We start from the raw sequence: 12,838 nt of genomic DNA, 5'->3' as shown, positions 1-12,838 counted from the left end.
TCCCTTCTGTCAAGCACCGGGTTCACTATATCTAGGAGGTGCAGACTTGGTTGTGTTAAATTGCTTTACCTAACATGATCGGATGATTAAGACTTCTCAGCACTGATAGAAGAACACCTGGTTCTCAATACCCTAGCATAGCTGCAGCAGGTTTCTCATAATTAAATGCCTCTAGGTGCTTTTGGAATCAAGCCTAAATGTGTATATTCTATTTAGATAGTCTTGTATATTCCTACAGAGGAATGTTACCCCTTGAAATGCCAACATTGCCTAGTATGTGTCATTGGGAGCAAAGGGCACCACATGCACAAGGGAAACCCAGGTTGGGGGTTAATTCATGGTTCCAAAAGGTATTTCATTGTTCCTTTTGTTGTTGGAGGCTTCAAGAGAAAAGAGTTGGCATGTCCCCTTCAAACATTTGGACTGCTATTTTACATTGAGTCTGTCTGTTTTTTCCTTAGAGATGAAAAATGTTAAAGGAATTGTCAAGTCTGGATTCTAGGTTGATTTGGTAATTTTCAAATACTAACTTCAATTTCATATAAATACCAAAACATGTAAATCGATACTATAAACCTTCTTAAAGCCTGCAACTGCCTTATCAACATAATGTCAAAGTTGGAGTCTTCGGAAAAACTTTCCGACCATGGCTGTAACGAAAACGGAGTGAATCAAATATCAAATTTCTGTGAATTATTTGTGGAAAGTGTTGATTTATCAATGCCCAGTAGGCAGAGAACCACTGCAAACTGTTCTCACTAGCTACCATACACAAAACATTGTAAAAATACAATCAAACAGCCCTTGGCACAGGACACTTGCCTAAGAGTGGTCTGTTACTTCCAAAGACAGGATGAGGCGTCAGAAAATCCTGGTAGCAGGAAAAGGCAAAGTAGAGAATGGAAACCAGTGCAGGATCTGACCTCTGGTAATGGAGCATCAAAGGTGAAACTCTGTTTTCCTTGGAAGCACACTCTCAAGTGGCAGCAAGCATGGGATTGAAGGTGATGCGCTGAGTGTTAGAAGAGTGCACAGCAGATGCTTGGCTGACAGAACTCAAAGAAATCAGCTCAAAATATCCCCACAATTGAATCTGAGACCAAGATCCGAGCTGCCAAATCTGAGCTAGCAGAGGCAGCGGAAAAAGAGGGATAGGGCTACGGATGATGGCCTCTCGCAGAACTCAGGGATCTAGAGTGCGTTGTGGGTTTTGGTGGGTACTTTCAAGAGAGCAAAGAGAACTGTGAACTCAGTGAGACAGCAACCGCACTGGCGCGTGAGGTTGAGTTTATCGATATGTCCAATGGCCACATCCACTGCATCTGCAGGACCAGGGTCCAATTTGACATTTTGCCAATAGAGCACGTGTGGGGCTCAATCAGAGGTATCATGCATCTGGACTGAGGGTTCCAGGGGGCGTTGGGTTTGAAATCAGTATTAAAAGATTTAGGATCTGCTACATTCATAACCTGGATTGGGATTACACTCTGGTTTGAGGCAGAGGATGCAGGAACAGCTCTGTGGTTGCCTTCGTGAACCCATAACTCAAGAATGAGAGAACTAGGAAGAGTGGTCAAAGTCCACAGCATGAGAAGATGAAGCATTTCTTACAGCATTATCACCCAAATGCAGATGCTACATTTTGGACGGCACTGACAGGGTACTGCACCAAGGACACATAGGTCGGTCTGCGGGATCATCCCAGCAGGCCCTGAAGTATGACATCCATACATATGCTTCCACTGGTGTTTCTGTAGACAGAGAAGCTCTGGGAAGAACTGGTAACATTGGGACATTCCCATGGCAGTAGAAAGTACAAGCGCACTCTATGTTGGCTGTTTTGGAGACACTTCAAAATGACATACAGAAGAATGCAGAGCTGAAAACCTATAGAAGCTTCATTTCCACTAGAGGAAGTGCCCTGTGCCCTTTCAGAATTGTGAGATTAGTGTAATAAAAATGAGGTTCTACTAACTGAAACAGTATGGTGTGTTCATCACAACAAAGGCAACACCAGGATTTAGAGATATACCAGACAACACACACAGGAACAGGGCATGGCATCAAGGTCTAGGGAAAATTGTCCTCACAGAAATACCATGGAAATTGCGTACACCAAATAGTCTAAAGTTTGCACTTAATCCAAGCCCTATAAGTCTATATTAGATACATGATAGTACCTGAACTAGTAGAGTAAAAGAAGTATAGTAAAAGAAACAGGAAGTACCATTTTCAGTTCCAAAGAGATTGAAGGCCCAAAAAATAAGCTTTCAAACAACTAGACGGCAAAACGCTACCAGAGCAAGCTCTGAAAATGGAAGTGAGGAAAACACTGATGAACAGCAGTGCCTCAGAATCACAAAAGGCAGAATACCAGAAAAGGGGAAGAGAAAGTCTAAAGAAGAAACCAATAATGATCAGAAAACTCAATGGATGAGATAATAACTGGGCTAAAGTCAATCCTAAGCAGACTACATAATGCAGAGGGACTCGTGAATGACTGTGAGGACAGGGGAACAGAAATCCATCGATCAGAAGAAGACACAGAAAAGCAAGTGCAAACCAACGCTAACATCACTGTTGAATCATGGGTTAAGACAAAGCAGGAAGAATAGGACTCATAGGATTCCCAAATGGAAAAGCAAGAGAAAAATAGTATATTCTGAAAAGAAATTTGTAGAAAAAACACAATGAAACTTCCTTAAAGACAAGAAAGTATCATCTATACTAATTCAGGAAGTACACAGCGTCCAAAATGGTGGAATACCAGTAGACCAACAAGCAGCTGTAGAATTCAAATAAACAAATTTCATGATCATCCCAGTGATGTAAAATGCACCTCGAGGAAAGCAACTTAGTCACAAAAGAACCTCCAGAGGGGTTTCAGCTGATATATCGGCAGAAATTTTGCAGCACGGGTAAGAGTGCCAGGACATAGACCATATCCTGAATGAGAAAAAGCTGCAATCTAGGGTAGCCTATGCCAAATGACCGCCGTTTATAACAACGGCAGATCTAGGGAATTTCACTGACAGGCAAACCTTAAAAGAATTCAGCAGTTTGAGACTGATCCTAAAACAAAAACTGAGAATCCTACCCTGAGTAGAAAAGTAGCATGATGAAATGGAAATAACAAAACCATTATTGCAAATGCAAGAAGAGCCTGAGTTGCAAAGAAGTAAGAAGAAGAAGGCAAGGAGGACATCAAAATCCTAAAGATGGGAGAGGGTAGCAGGAAATCATAGGTGATTTTAAGCACTATCTTAAGTGATTCACATATATGACTCTGTGATTGAAGCAAATGGAGTGATGCATGGCCTAATGTGTTTGCAAACAAACAAACAATCAGACAAACAAACAACAAAAGTTTACAGTTGGCTGACATATACCAAACAACCATGATTATTCAAAACAAATTCTCAAAGTGATGTCAAGGATCATTCATCACGCAATGACCCAGTATCGCGGCTAGCATGTACTCAAAACACTTGTATTCAGAACACAGACGAGTGCATTAGTATTCATAGATACTGATCCAGCAGTGCATATCTTGACCCAAACAAAATGACGGTTTTCAACAACAGTGGGTCATAGAAAGGGATATAGACTTACAAGAATTCCAACAGGATGAATGAATGCCATATTCTAACCTAGGTAGAGAAGAAATGGCATAAGCCTATAACAAAGACAAGTAGCTCTGCAAAACTGTACTAAGAGCAAAAGAGACATACAGGAAAGTGCACGTTGGGATTGGTTTCATTTCTAGGAATTTCAGCCCCCATGAAACAAATGGATCCATGTTCTGAGAGTGTGGGTGTTTCAGCAGAAAGCAACAGACGGATATGTAATCTGGGTGAATGGATATTACACAAACATGAGTTTCCTTGAGTGGGTCTCTGTGTACTTTGAACTGTTAGAAATTTTAAAGAGGTGTGAATCCATAAACTGAACATGGACACACTTCCCTCCATTTTTACTGTGTATACAGATCTGAAAAAAAGGAAAGAGGGAAGAGAAAAGACCATGGGACCCTTGTGGATAGAATCACATTTCCCTTAGGAAACTCTCGTCTAATGCAGCATCTACCCCCAACACTGACTTGATGCATCAACCACTGGGATGGCAGTTACCGGTTGGATTCCAGGTGGAATGTTGGTGTGTACCACGAGGCTTGTTGCGGCTGGTGGATCCAAGGTAACTGGGCAGAATTCTGTGGTGGATCAGTTTGATGGTGGGTCTGACTGCCCTATGTGGAGATTGGCTTAAGTATTTTGTTCGGGAAGCTGAGTAAGTTCGAGATACTGCTGCTGCCCAAAGACCTGAGTTCACGGGTCAGTTTCCAGAATCTGAAAGGGCAGACAGTGGAAGATCTGCCTGTCATCAGCTTACTGGTGAGGCTCCGAGGTATTTTCAGACTTGCCCATTCCTGTTGACGTCGACTTTATGGGAGACACGAAGAGAAGCTGGCAGAAAAACTGGCTGCATGGATTGAGGAGATGTGTGAACACATTGATGAAAGTTGTTCTGCTACAGTGGAGAATATCGGCATGGAGACATCTCTAGAGCATACCAGGCTCGAAAGACATTCATGAGACCTACTGAACCTCGGTGATACTGGCAGAAACATACGGAGAGTCAACGTGCCTTGAGAAAGTTACTCGATTCTCAGCTCCAAGAACGGGTCCAAGATTCCTGACGTCTAAAAGAGAAGAGATGGCAGAGATGATAAAAGCGCTCATGTTCTTGGAAGAGGTCGTGAGAATCCACACATCCCAAGGGGCATTTAAGAATCATTCAGACCGAAATGCACCAAGCCCAGGTAAGCCTATTCCCAGGTTTGTGCCTAGCTATCAATCACATGCTCTTCCTTCAACTCCACTCAGGCATCCATTTCAAAGGATCAGAACCTGAGCTGCAATGAATCCAGTAGGAGGAGAGCAAGCCCCTACTAGAATCAGAGTTCCTCTTCCTTCACACTCGGTGAACAACAGTGAAATCCTTAAAGGTCAAATACTCTCAACTGAAATAAATAGGAATTGAACACTTAGCTCACACAAAGAAATGATGACCTTCCCCTAGATTCAGCAAATGCTGGGGTTATGTATTCTTTGGGCTGAAAGGAGTGTGGGAAGTGTGGGGAATCTTTGACTGAAATTGAATATATATTAGGCCTCAGTTTCTCAAGACAGTACAGGAAAATATTAGAAGTCAGATAGTGAACTGAACTGTAAAACTCGCCAAACACATTAAAGACACAGGTTATGTGGACCGTCGTTCCCTTCTGTCAAGCACCGGGTTCACTATATCTAGGAGGTGCAGACTTGGTTGTGTTAAATTGCTTTACCCTAACATGATCGGATGATTAAGACTTCTCAGCACTGATAGAAGAACACCTGGTTCTCAATACCCTAGCATAGCTGCAGCAGGTTTCTCATAGTTAAATGCCTCTAGGTGCTTTTGGAATCAAGCCTAAATGTGTATATTCTATTTAGATAGTCTTGTATATTCCTACAGAGGAATGTTACCCCTTGAAATGCCAACATTGCCTAGTATGTGTCATTGGGAGCAAAGGGCACCACATGCACAAGGGAAACCCAGGTTGGGGGTTAATTCATGGTTCCAAAAGGTATTTCATTGTTCCTTTTGTTGTTGGAGGCTTCAAGAGAAAAGAGTTGGCATGTCCCCTTCAAACATTTGGACTGCTATTTTACATTGAGTCTGTCTGTTTTTTCCTTAGAGATGACAAAATATTAAAGAATTGTCAAGTCTGGATTCTAGGTTGATTTGGTAATTTTCAAATACTAACTTCAATTTCATATAAATACCAAAACATGTAAATCGATACTATAAACCTTCTTAAAGCCTGCAACTGCCTTATCAACATAATGTCAAAGTTGGAGTCTTCGGAAAAACTTTCCGACCATGGCTGTAACGAAAACGGAGTGAATCAAATATCAAATTTCTGTGAATTATTTGTGGAAAGTGTTGATTTATCAATGCCCAGTAGGCAGAGAAACACTGCAAACTGTTCTCACTAGCTACCATACACAAAACATTGTAAAAATACAATCAAACAGCCCTTGGCACAGGACACTTGCCTAAGAGTGGTCTGTTACTTCCAAAGACAGGATGAGGCGTCAGAAATCCTGGTAGCAGGAAAAGGCAAAGTAGAGAATGGAAACCAGTGCAGGATCTGACCTCTGGTAATGGAGCATCAAAGGTGAAACTCTGTTTTCCTTGGAAGCACACTCTCAAGAAGGCAGCAAGCATGGGATTGAAGGTGATGTGCTGAGTGTTAGAAGAGTGCACCGCAGATGCTTGGCTGACAGAACTCAAAGAAATCAGCTCAAAATATCCCCACAATTGAATCTGAGACCAAGACCCGAGTTGCCAAATCTGAGCTAGCAGAGGCAGCGGAAAAAGAGGGATAGGGCTACGGATGATGGCCTCTCGCAGAACTCAGGGATCTAGAGTGCGTTGTGGGTTTTGGTGGGTACTTTCAAGAGAGCAAAGAGAACTGTGAACTCAGTGAGACAGCAACCGCACTGGCGCGTGAGGTTGCAGTTTATCGATATGTCCTAATGGCCACATCCACTGCATCTGCAGGACCAGGGACCAATTTGATATTTTGCCAATAGAGCACGTGTGGGGCTCAATCAGAGGTATCATGCATCTGGACTGAGGGTTCCAGGGGGCGTTGGGTTTGAAATCAGTATTAAAAGATTTAGGATCTGCTACATTCATAACCTGGATTGGGATTACAGTCTGGTTTGAGGCAGAGGATAGGAACAGCTCTGTGGTTGCCTTCGTGAACCATAACTCAAGAATGAGAGAACTAGGAAGAGTGGTCAAAGTCCACAGCATGAGAAGATGAAGCATTTCTTACAGCATTATCACCCAAATGCAGATGCTACATTTTGGACGGCACTGACAGGGTACTGCACCGAGGACACATAGGTCGGTCTGCGGGATCATCCCAGCAGGCCCTGAAGTATGACATCCATACATATGCTTCCACTGGTGTTTCTGTAGACAGAGAAGCTCTGGGAAGAACTGGTAACATTGGGACATTCCCATGGCAGTAGAAAGTACAAGCGCACTCTATGTTGGCTGTTTGGAGACACTTCAAAATGACATACAGAAGAATGCAGAGCTGAAAACCTATAGAAGCTTCATTTCCACTAGAGGAAGTGCCCTGTGCCCTTTCAGAATTGTGAGATTAGTGTAATAAAAATGAGGTTCTACTAACTGAAACAGTATGGTGTGTTCATCACAACAAAGGCAACACCAGGATTTAGAGATATACCAGACAACACACACAGGAACAGGGCATGGCATCAAGGTCTAGGGAAAATTGTCCTCACAGAAATACCATGGAATTGCGTACACCAAAGAGTCTAAAGTTTGCACTTAACCAAGCCCTATAAGTCTATATTAGATACATGATAGTACCTGACCTGTAGAGTAAAAGAAGTATAGTAAAAGAAACAGGAAGTACCATTTTCAGTTCCAAAGAGATTGAAGGCCCAAAAAATAAGCTTTCAAACAACTAGACGGCAAAACGATACCAGAGCAAGCTCTGAAAATGGAGGTGAGGAAAACACTGATGAACCACAGTGCCTCAGAATCACAAAAGGCAGAATACCAGAAAAGGGGAAGAGAAACTCTAAAGAAGAACCCAATAGTATCAGAAAACTCAATGGATGAGATAAAAACTGGGCTAAAGTCAATCCTAAGCAGACTACATAATGCAGAGGGACTCGTGAATGACTGTGAGGACAGGGGAACAGAAATCCATCGATCAGAAGAAGACACAGAAAAGCAAGTACAAACCAACGCTAACATCACTGTTGAATCATGGGTTAAGACAAAGCAGGTAAGAATAGGACTCATAGAATTCCAAATGGAAAAGCAAGAGATAAAATAATAAATTCTGAAAAGAAATTTGTAGAAAAAACACAATGAAACTTCCTTAAAGACAAGAAAGTATCATCTATACTAATTCAGGAAGTACACAGCGTCCAAAATGGTGGAATACCAGTAGACCAACAAGCAGCTGTAGAATTCAAATAAACAAAATTCATGATCATCCCAGTGATGTAAAATGCACCTCGAGGAAAGCAACTTAGTCACAACAGAACCTCCAGAGGGGTTTCAGCTGATATCTCGGCAGAAATTTTGCAGCACGGGTAGAGTGCCAGGACATAGACCATATCCTGAATGAGAAAAAGCTGCAATCTAGGGTAGCCTATGCCAAATGACCGCCGTTTATAACAACGGCAGAGCTAGGGAATTTCACTGACAGGCAAACCTTAAAAGAATTCAGCAGTTTGAGACTGATCCTAAAACAAAAACTGAGAATCCTACCCTGAGTAGAAAAGTAGCAAGATGAAATGGAAATAACAAAACCATTATTGCAAATGCAAGAAGAGCCTGAGTTGCAAAGAAGTAAGAAGAAGAAGGCAAGGAGGACATCAAAATCCTAAAGATGGAGAGGGTAGCATGAAATCATAGGTGATTTTAAGCACTATCTTAAGTGAATCAGCATATATGACTCTGTGATTGAAGCAAATGGAGTGATGCATGGCCTAATGTGTTTGCAAACAAACAAACAATCAGACAAACAAACAACAAAAGTTTACAGTTGGCTGACATATACCAAACAACCATGATTATTCAAAACAAATTCTCAAAGTGATGTCAAGGATCATTCATCACGCATGACCCAGTATCGCGGCTAGCATGTACTCAAAACACTTGTATTCAGAACACAGACGAGTGCATTAGTATTCATAGATACTGATCCAGAAGTGCATATCGTGAGCCCAACACAAATGACGGTTTTGAATAAGAGTGGGTCATAGAAAGGGATATAGACTTACAAGTCTTCCAACAGGATGAATGAATGCCATATTCTACCCTACGTAGAGAAGAAATGGCATAAGCCTATAACAAAGACAAGTAGCTCTGCAAAACTGTACTAAGAGCAAAAGAGACAGACAGGAAATGTGCACGTTGGGATTGGTTTCACTTCTAGGAATTTCAGCCCCCATGAAAAAAATGGATCCATGTTCTGAGAGTGTGGGTGTTTCAGCAGAAAAGCAACAGACGGATATGTATTCTGGGTGAATGGATATTACACAAACATGAGTTTCCTTGAGTGGGTCTCTGTGTACTATGAACTGTTAGAAAGTTTAAAGAGGCTGTGAATCGATAAACTGAACATGGACACACTTCCCTCCGATTTTACTGTGTATACAGATCTGAACAAAAGGAAAGAGGGAAGAGAAAAGACCATGGGACCCTTCTGGATAGAATCACATTTCCCTTAGGAAACTCTCGTCTAATTAAGCATCACCCCCAACACTTATTTGTTGCATCAACAACTGGGATGGCAGTTACCGGTTGGATTCCAGGTGGAATGTTGGTGTGTACCACGAGGCTTGTTGCGGCTGGTGGATCCAAGGTAACTGGGCAGAATTCTGTGGGTGGATCAGTTTGATGGTGGGTCTGCTGCCCTATGTGGAGATTGGCTTAGGTCTTTTGTTCGGGAATCTGAGTAAGTTCGAGATACTGCTGCTGCCCAAAGACCTGAGTTCACGGGTCAGTTTCCAGAATCTGAAAGGGCAGACAGTGGAAGATCTGCCTGTCATCAGCTTACTGGTGAGGCTCCGAGGTATTTTCAGACTTGCCCAGTCCTGTTGACGTCGACTTTATGGGAGACACGAAGAGAAGCTGGCAGAAAAACTGGCTGCATGGATTGAGGAGATGTGCTGAACACATTGATGAAAGTTGTTCTGCTACAGTGGAGAATATCGGCATGGAGACATCTCTAGAGCATACCAGGCTCGAAAGACATTCATCGAGACCTACTGAACCTTGGTGATACTGGCATAAACATACGGAGAGTCAACGTGGCCTTGAGAAAGTTACTCGATTCTCAGCTCCAAGAACGGGTCCAAGATTCCTGACGTCTAAAAGAGAAGAGATGGCAGACGATGATAAAAGCACTCATGTTCTTGGAAGAGGTCGTGAGAATCCACACATCCCAAGGGGCATTTAAGAATCATTCAGACCGAAATGCACCAAGCCCAGGTAAGCCTATTCCCAGGTTTGTGCCTAGCTATCAATCACATGCTCTTCCCTCAACTCCACTCAGGCATCCATTTCAAAGGATCAGAACCTGAGCTGCAATGAATCCAGTAGGAGGAGAGCAAGCCCTACTAGAATCAGAGTTCCTCTCCTTCACACTCAGGTGAACAACAGTGAAATCCTTAAAGGTCAAATACTCTCGACTGAAATAGATAGGAATTGAATACTTAGCTCACACAAAGAAATGATGACCTTCCCTAGATTCAGCAAATGCTGGGGTTATGTATTCTTTGGGCTGAATGGAGTGTGGGAAGTGTGGGGAAACTTTGACTGAAATTGAATATATATTAGGCCTTAGTTTCTCAAGACAGTACAGGAAAATATTAGAAGTCAGATAGTGAACTGAACTGTAAAAGTCGCCAAACACATTAAAGACACAGGTTATGTGGACCGTCATTCTCTTCCGTCAAGCCCCGGGTTCACTATATCTAGGAGGTGCAGACTTGGTTGTGTTAAATTGCTTTACCCAACATGATCGGATGATTAAGACCTTCTCAGCACTGATAGAAGAACACCTGGTTCTCAATAGCCTAGCATAGCTGCAGCAGGTTTCTCATAGTTAAATGCCTCTAGGTGCTTTTGGAATCAAGCCTAAATGTGTATATTCTATTTAGATGTCTTGTATATTCCTAGAGAGGAATGTTACCCCTTGAAATGCCAACATTGCCTAGTATGTGTCATTGGGAGCAAAGGGCACCACATGCACAAGGGAAACCCAGGTTGGGGGTTAATTCATGGTTCCAAAAGGTATTTCATTGTTCCTTTTGTTGTTGGAGGCTTCAAGACAAAAGAGTTGGCATGTCCCCTTCAAACATTTGGACTGCTATTTTACATTGAGTCTGTCTGTTTTTTCCTTAGAGATGACAAAATGTTAAAGAAATTGTCAAGTCTGGCTTCTAGGTTGATTTGGTAATTTTCAAATACTAACTTCAATTTCATATAAATACCAAAAACATGTAAATCGATACTATAAACCTTCTTAAAGCCTGCAACTGCCTTATCAACATAATGTCAAAGCTTGGAGTCTTTCGGAAAAACTTTCCGACCATGGCTGTAACGAAAACGGAGTGAAATCAACATATCAAATTTCTGTGAATTATTTGTGGAAAGTGTTGATTTATCAATGCCCAGTAGGCAGAGAACCACTGCAAACTGTTCTCACTAGCTACCATACACAAAACATTGTAAAAATACAATCAACCAGCCCTTGGCACAGGACACTTGCCTAAGAGTGGTCTGTTACTTCCAAAGACAGGATGAGGCGTCAGAAAATCCTGGTAGCAGGAAAAGGCAAAGTAGAGAATGGAAACCAGTGCAGGATCTGACCTCTGGTAATGGAGCATCAAAGGTGAAACTCTGTTTTCCTTGGAAGCACACTCTCAAGAAGGCAGCAAGCATGGGATTGAAGTTGATGTGCTGAGTGTTAGAAGAGTGCACCGCAGATGCTTGGTTGACAAAACTCAAAGAAATCAGCTCAAAATATCCCCACAATTGAATCTGAGACCAAGACCCGAGTTGCCAAATCTGAGCTAGCAGAGGCAGAGGAAAAAGTGGGATACGGCTACGGATGATGCCTCTCACAGAACTCAGGGATCTAGAGTGCGTTGTGGGTTTTGGTGGGTACATTCAAGAGAGCAAAGAGAACTGTGAACTCAGGGAGACAGCCACAGCACTGGCGCGTGAGGTTGAGTTTATCGATATGTCCAATGGCCACATCCACTGCATCTGCAGGACCAGGGTCCAATTTGACATTTTGCCAATAGAGCAAGTGTGGGGCTCAATCAGAGGTATCATGCATCTGGACTGAGAGTTCCAGTGGGCGTTGGGTTTGAAATCAGTACTAAAATATTTAGGATCTGCTACATTCATAACCTGGATTGGGATTACACATCTGGTTTTAGGCAGACGATGCAGAACAGCTCTGTGGTTGCCTTCGTGAACCCATAACTCAAGAATGAGAGAATTAGGAAGAGTGGTCAAAGTCCACATCATGAGAAGATAAAGCATTTCTTACAGCATTATCACCCAAATGCACATGCTACATTTTGGACGGCACTGACAGGTTACTGAATCAAGGACAGATAGGTCGGTCTGCGGGATCATCCCAGCAGGCCCTGAAGTATGACATCCATACATATGCTTCCACTGGTGTTTCTGTAGACAGAGAAGCTCTGGGAAGAACTGGTAACATTGGGACATTCCCAAGGCAGGAGAAAGTACAAGCGCACTCTACGTTGGCTGTTTTGAGACTTCAAAATGACATACAGAAGAATGCAGAGCTGAAACCTATAGAAACTTCATTTCCACTAGAGGAAGTGCCCTGTGCCTTTCAGAATTGTGAGATATGTAATAAAAATGAGGTCCTACTAACTGAAAACAGTGTGGTGTGTTCATCACAACAAATGCAACACCAGGATTTAGAGATATACCAGACAACATAAACAGGAACAGGGTATGGCATCAAAGTCTAGGGAAAATTGACCTCACAAAAATACCTGTAATTGCGTACAACCAAAGAGTCTAAAGTTTGCACTTAACCAAGCCCTTAAGTACTATATTAAATACATGATAGTACCTGACTGTAGGTAAAAGAAGTATAGTAAAAAAACAGGAAATACAATTTTCAATTCCAAAGATATTGAAGGCCCAAAAATAAGCTTTCAAACAACTAGACGGCAAACGTTAT

This window comes from Camelus ferus, chromosome 8, assembly GCF_009834535.1.
Source record: "Camelus ferus isolate YT-003-E chromosome 8, BCGSAC_Cfer_1.0, whole genome shotgun sequence".
Taxonomy (NCBI): Eukaryota; Metazoa; Chordata; class Mammalia; order Artiodactyla; family Camelidae; genus Camelus; species Camelus ferus.
Note: the sequence above shows the minus strand (reverse complement) of the source record.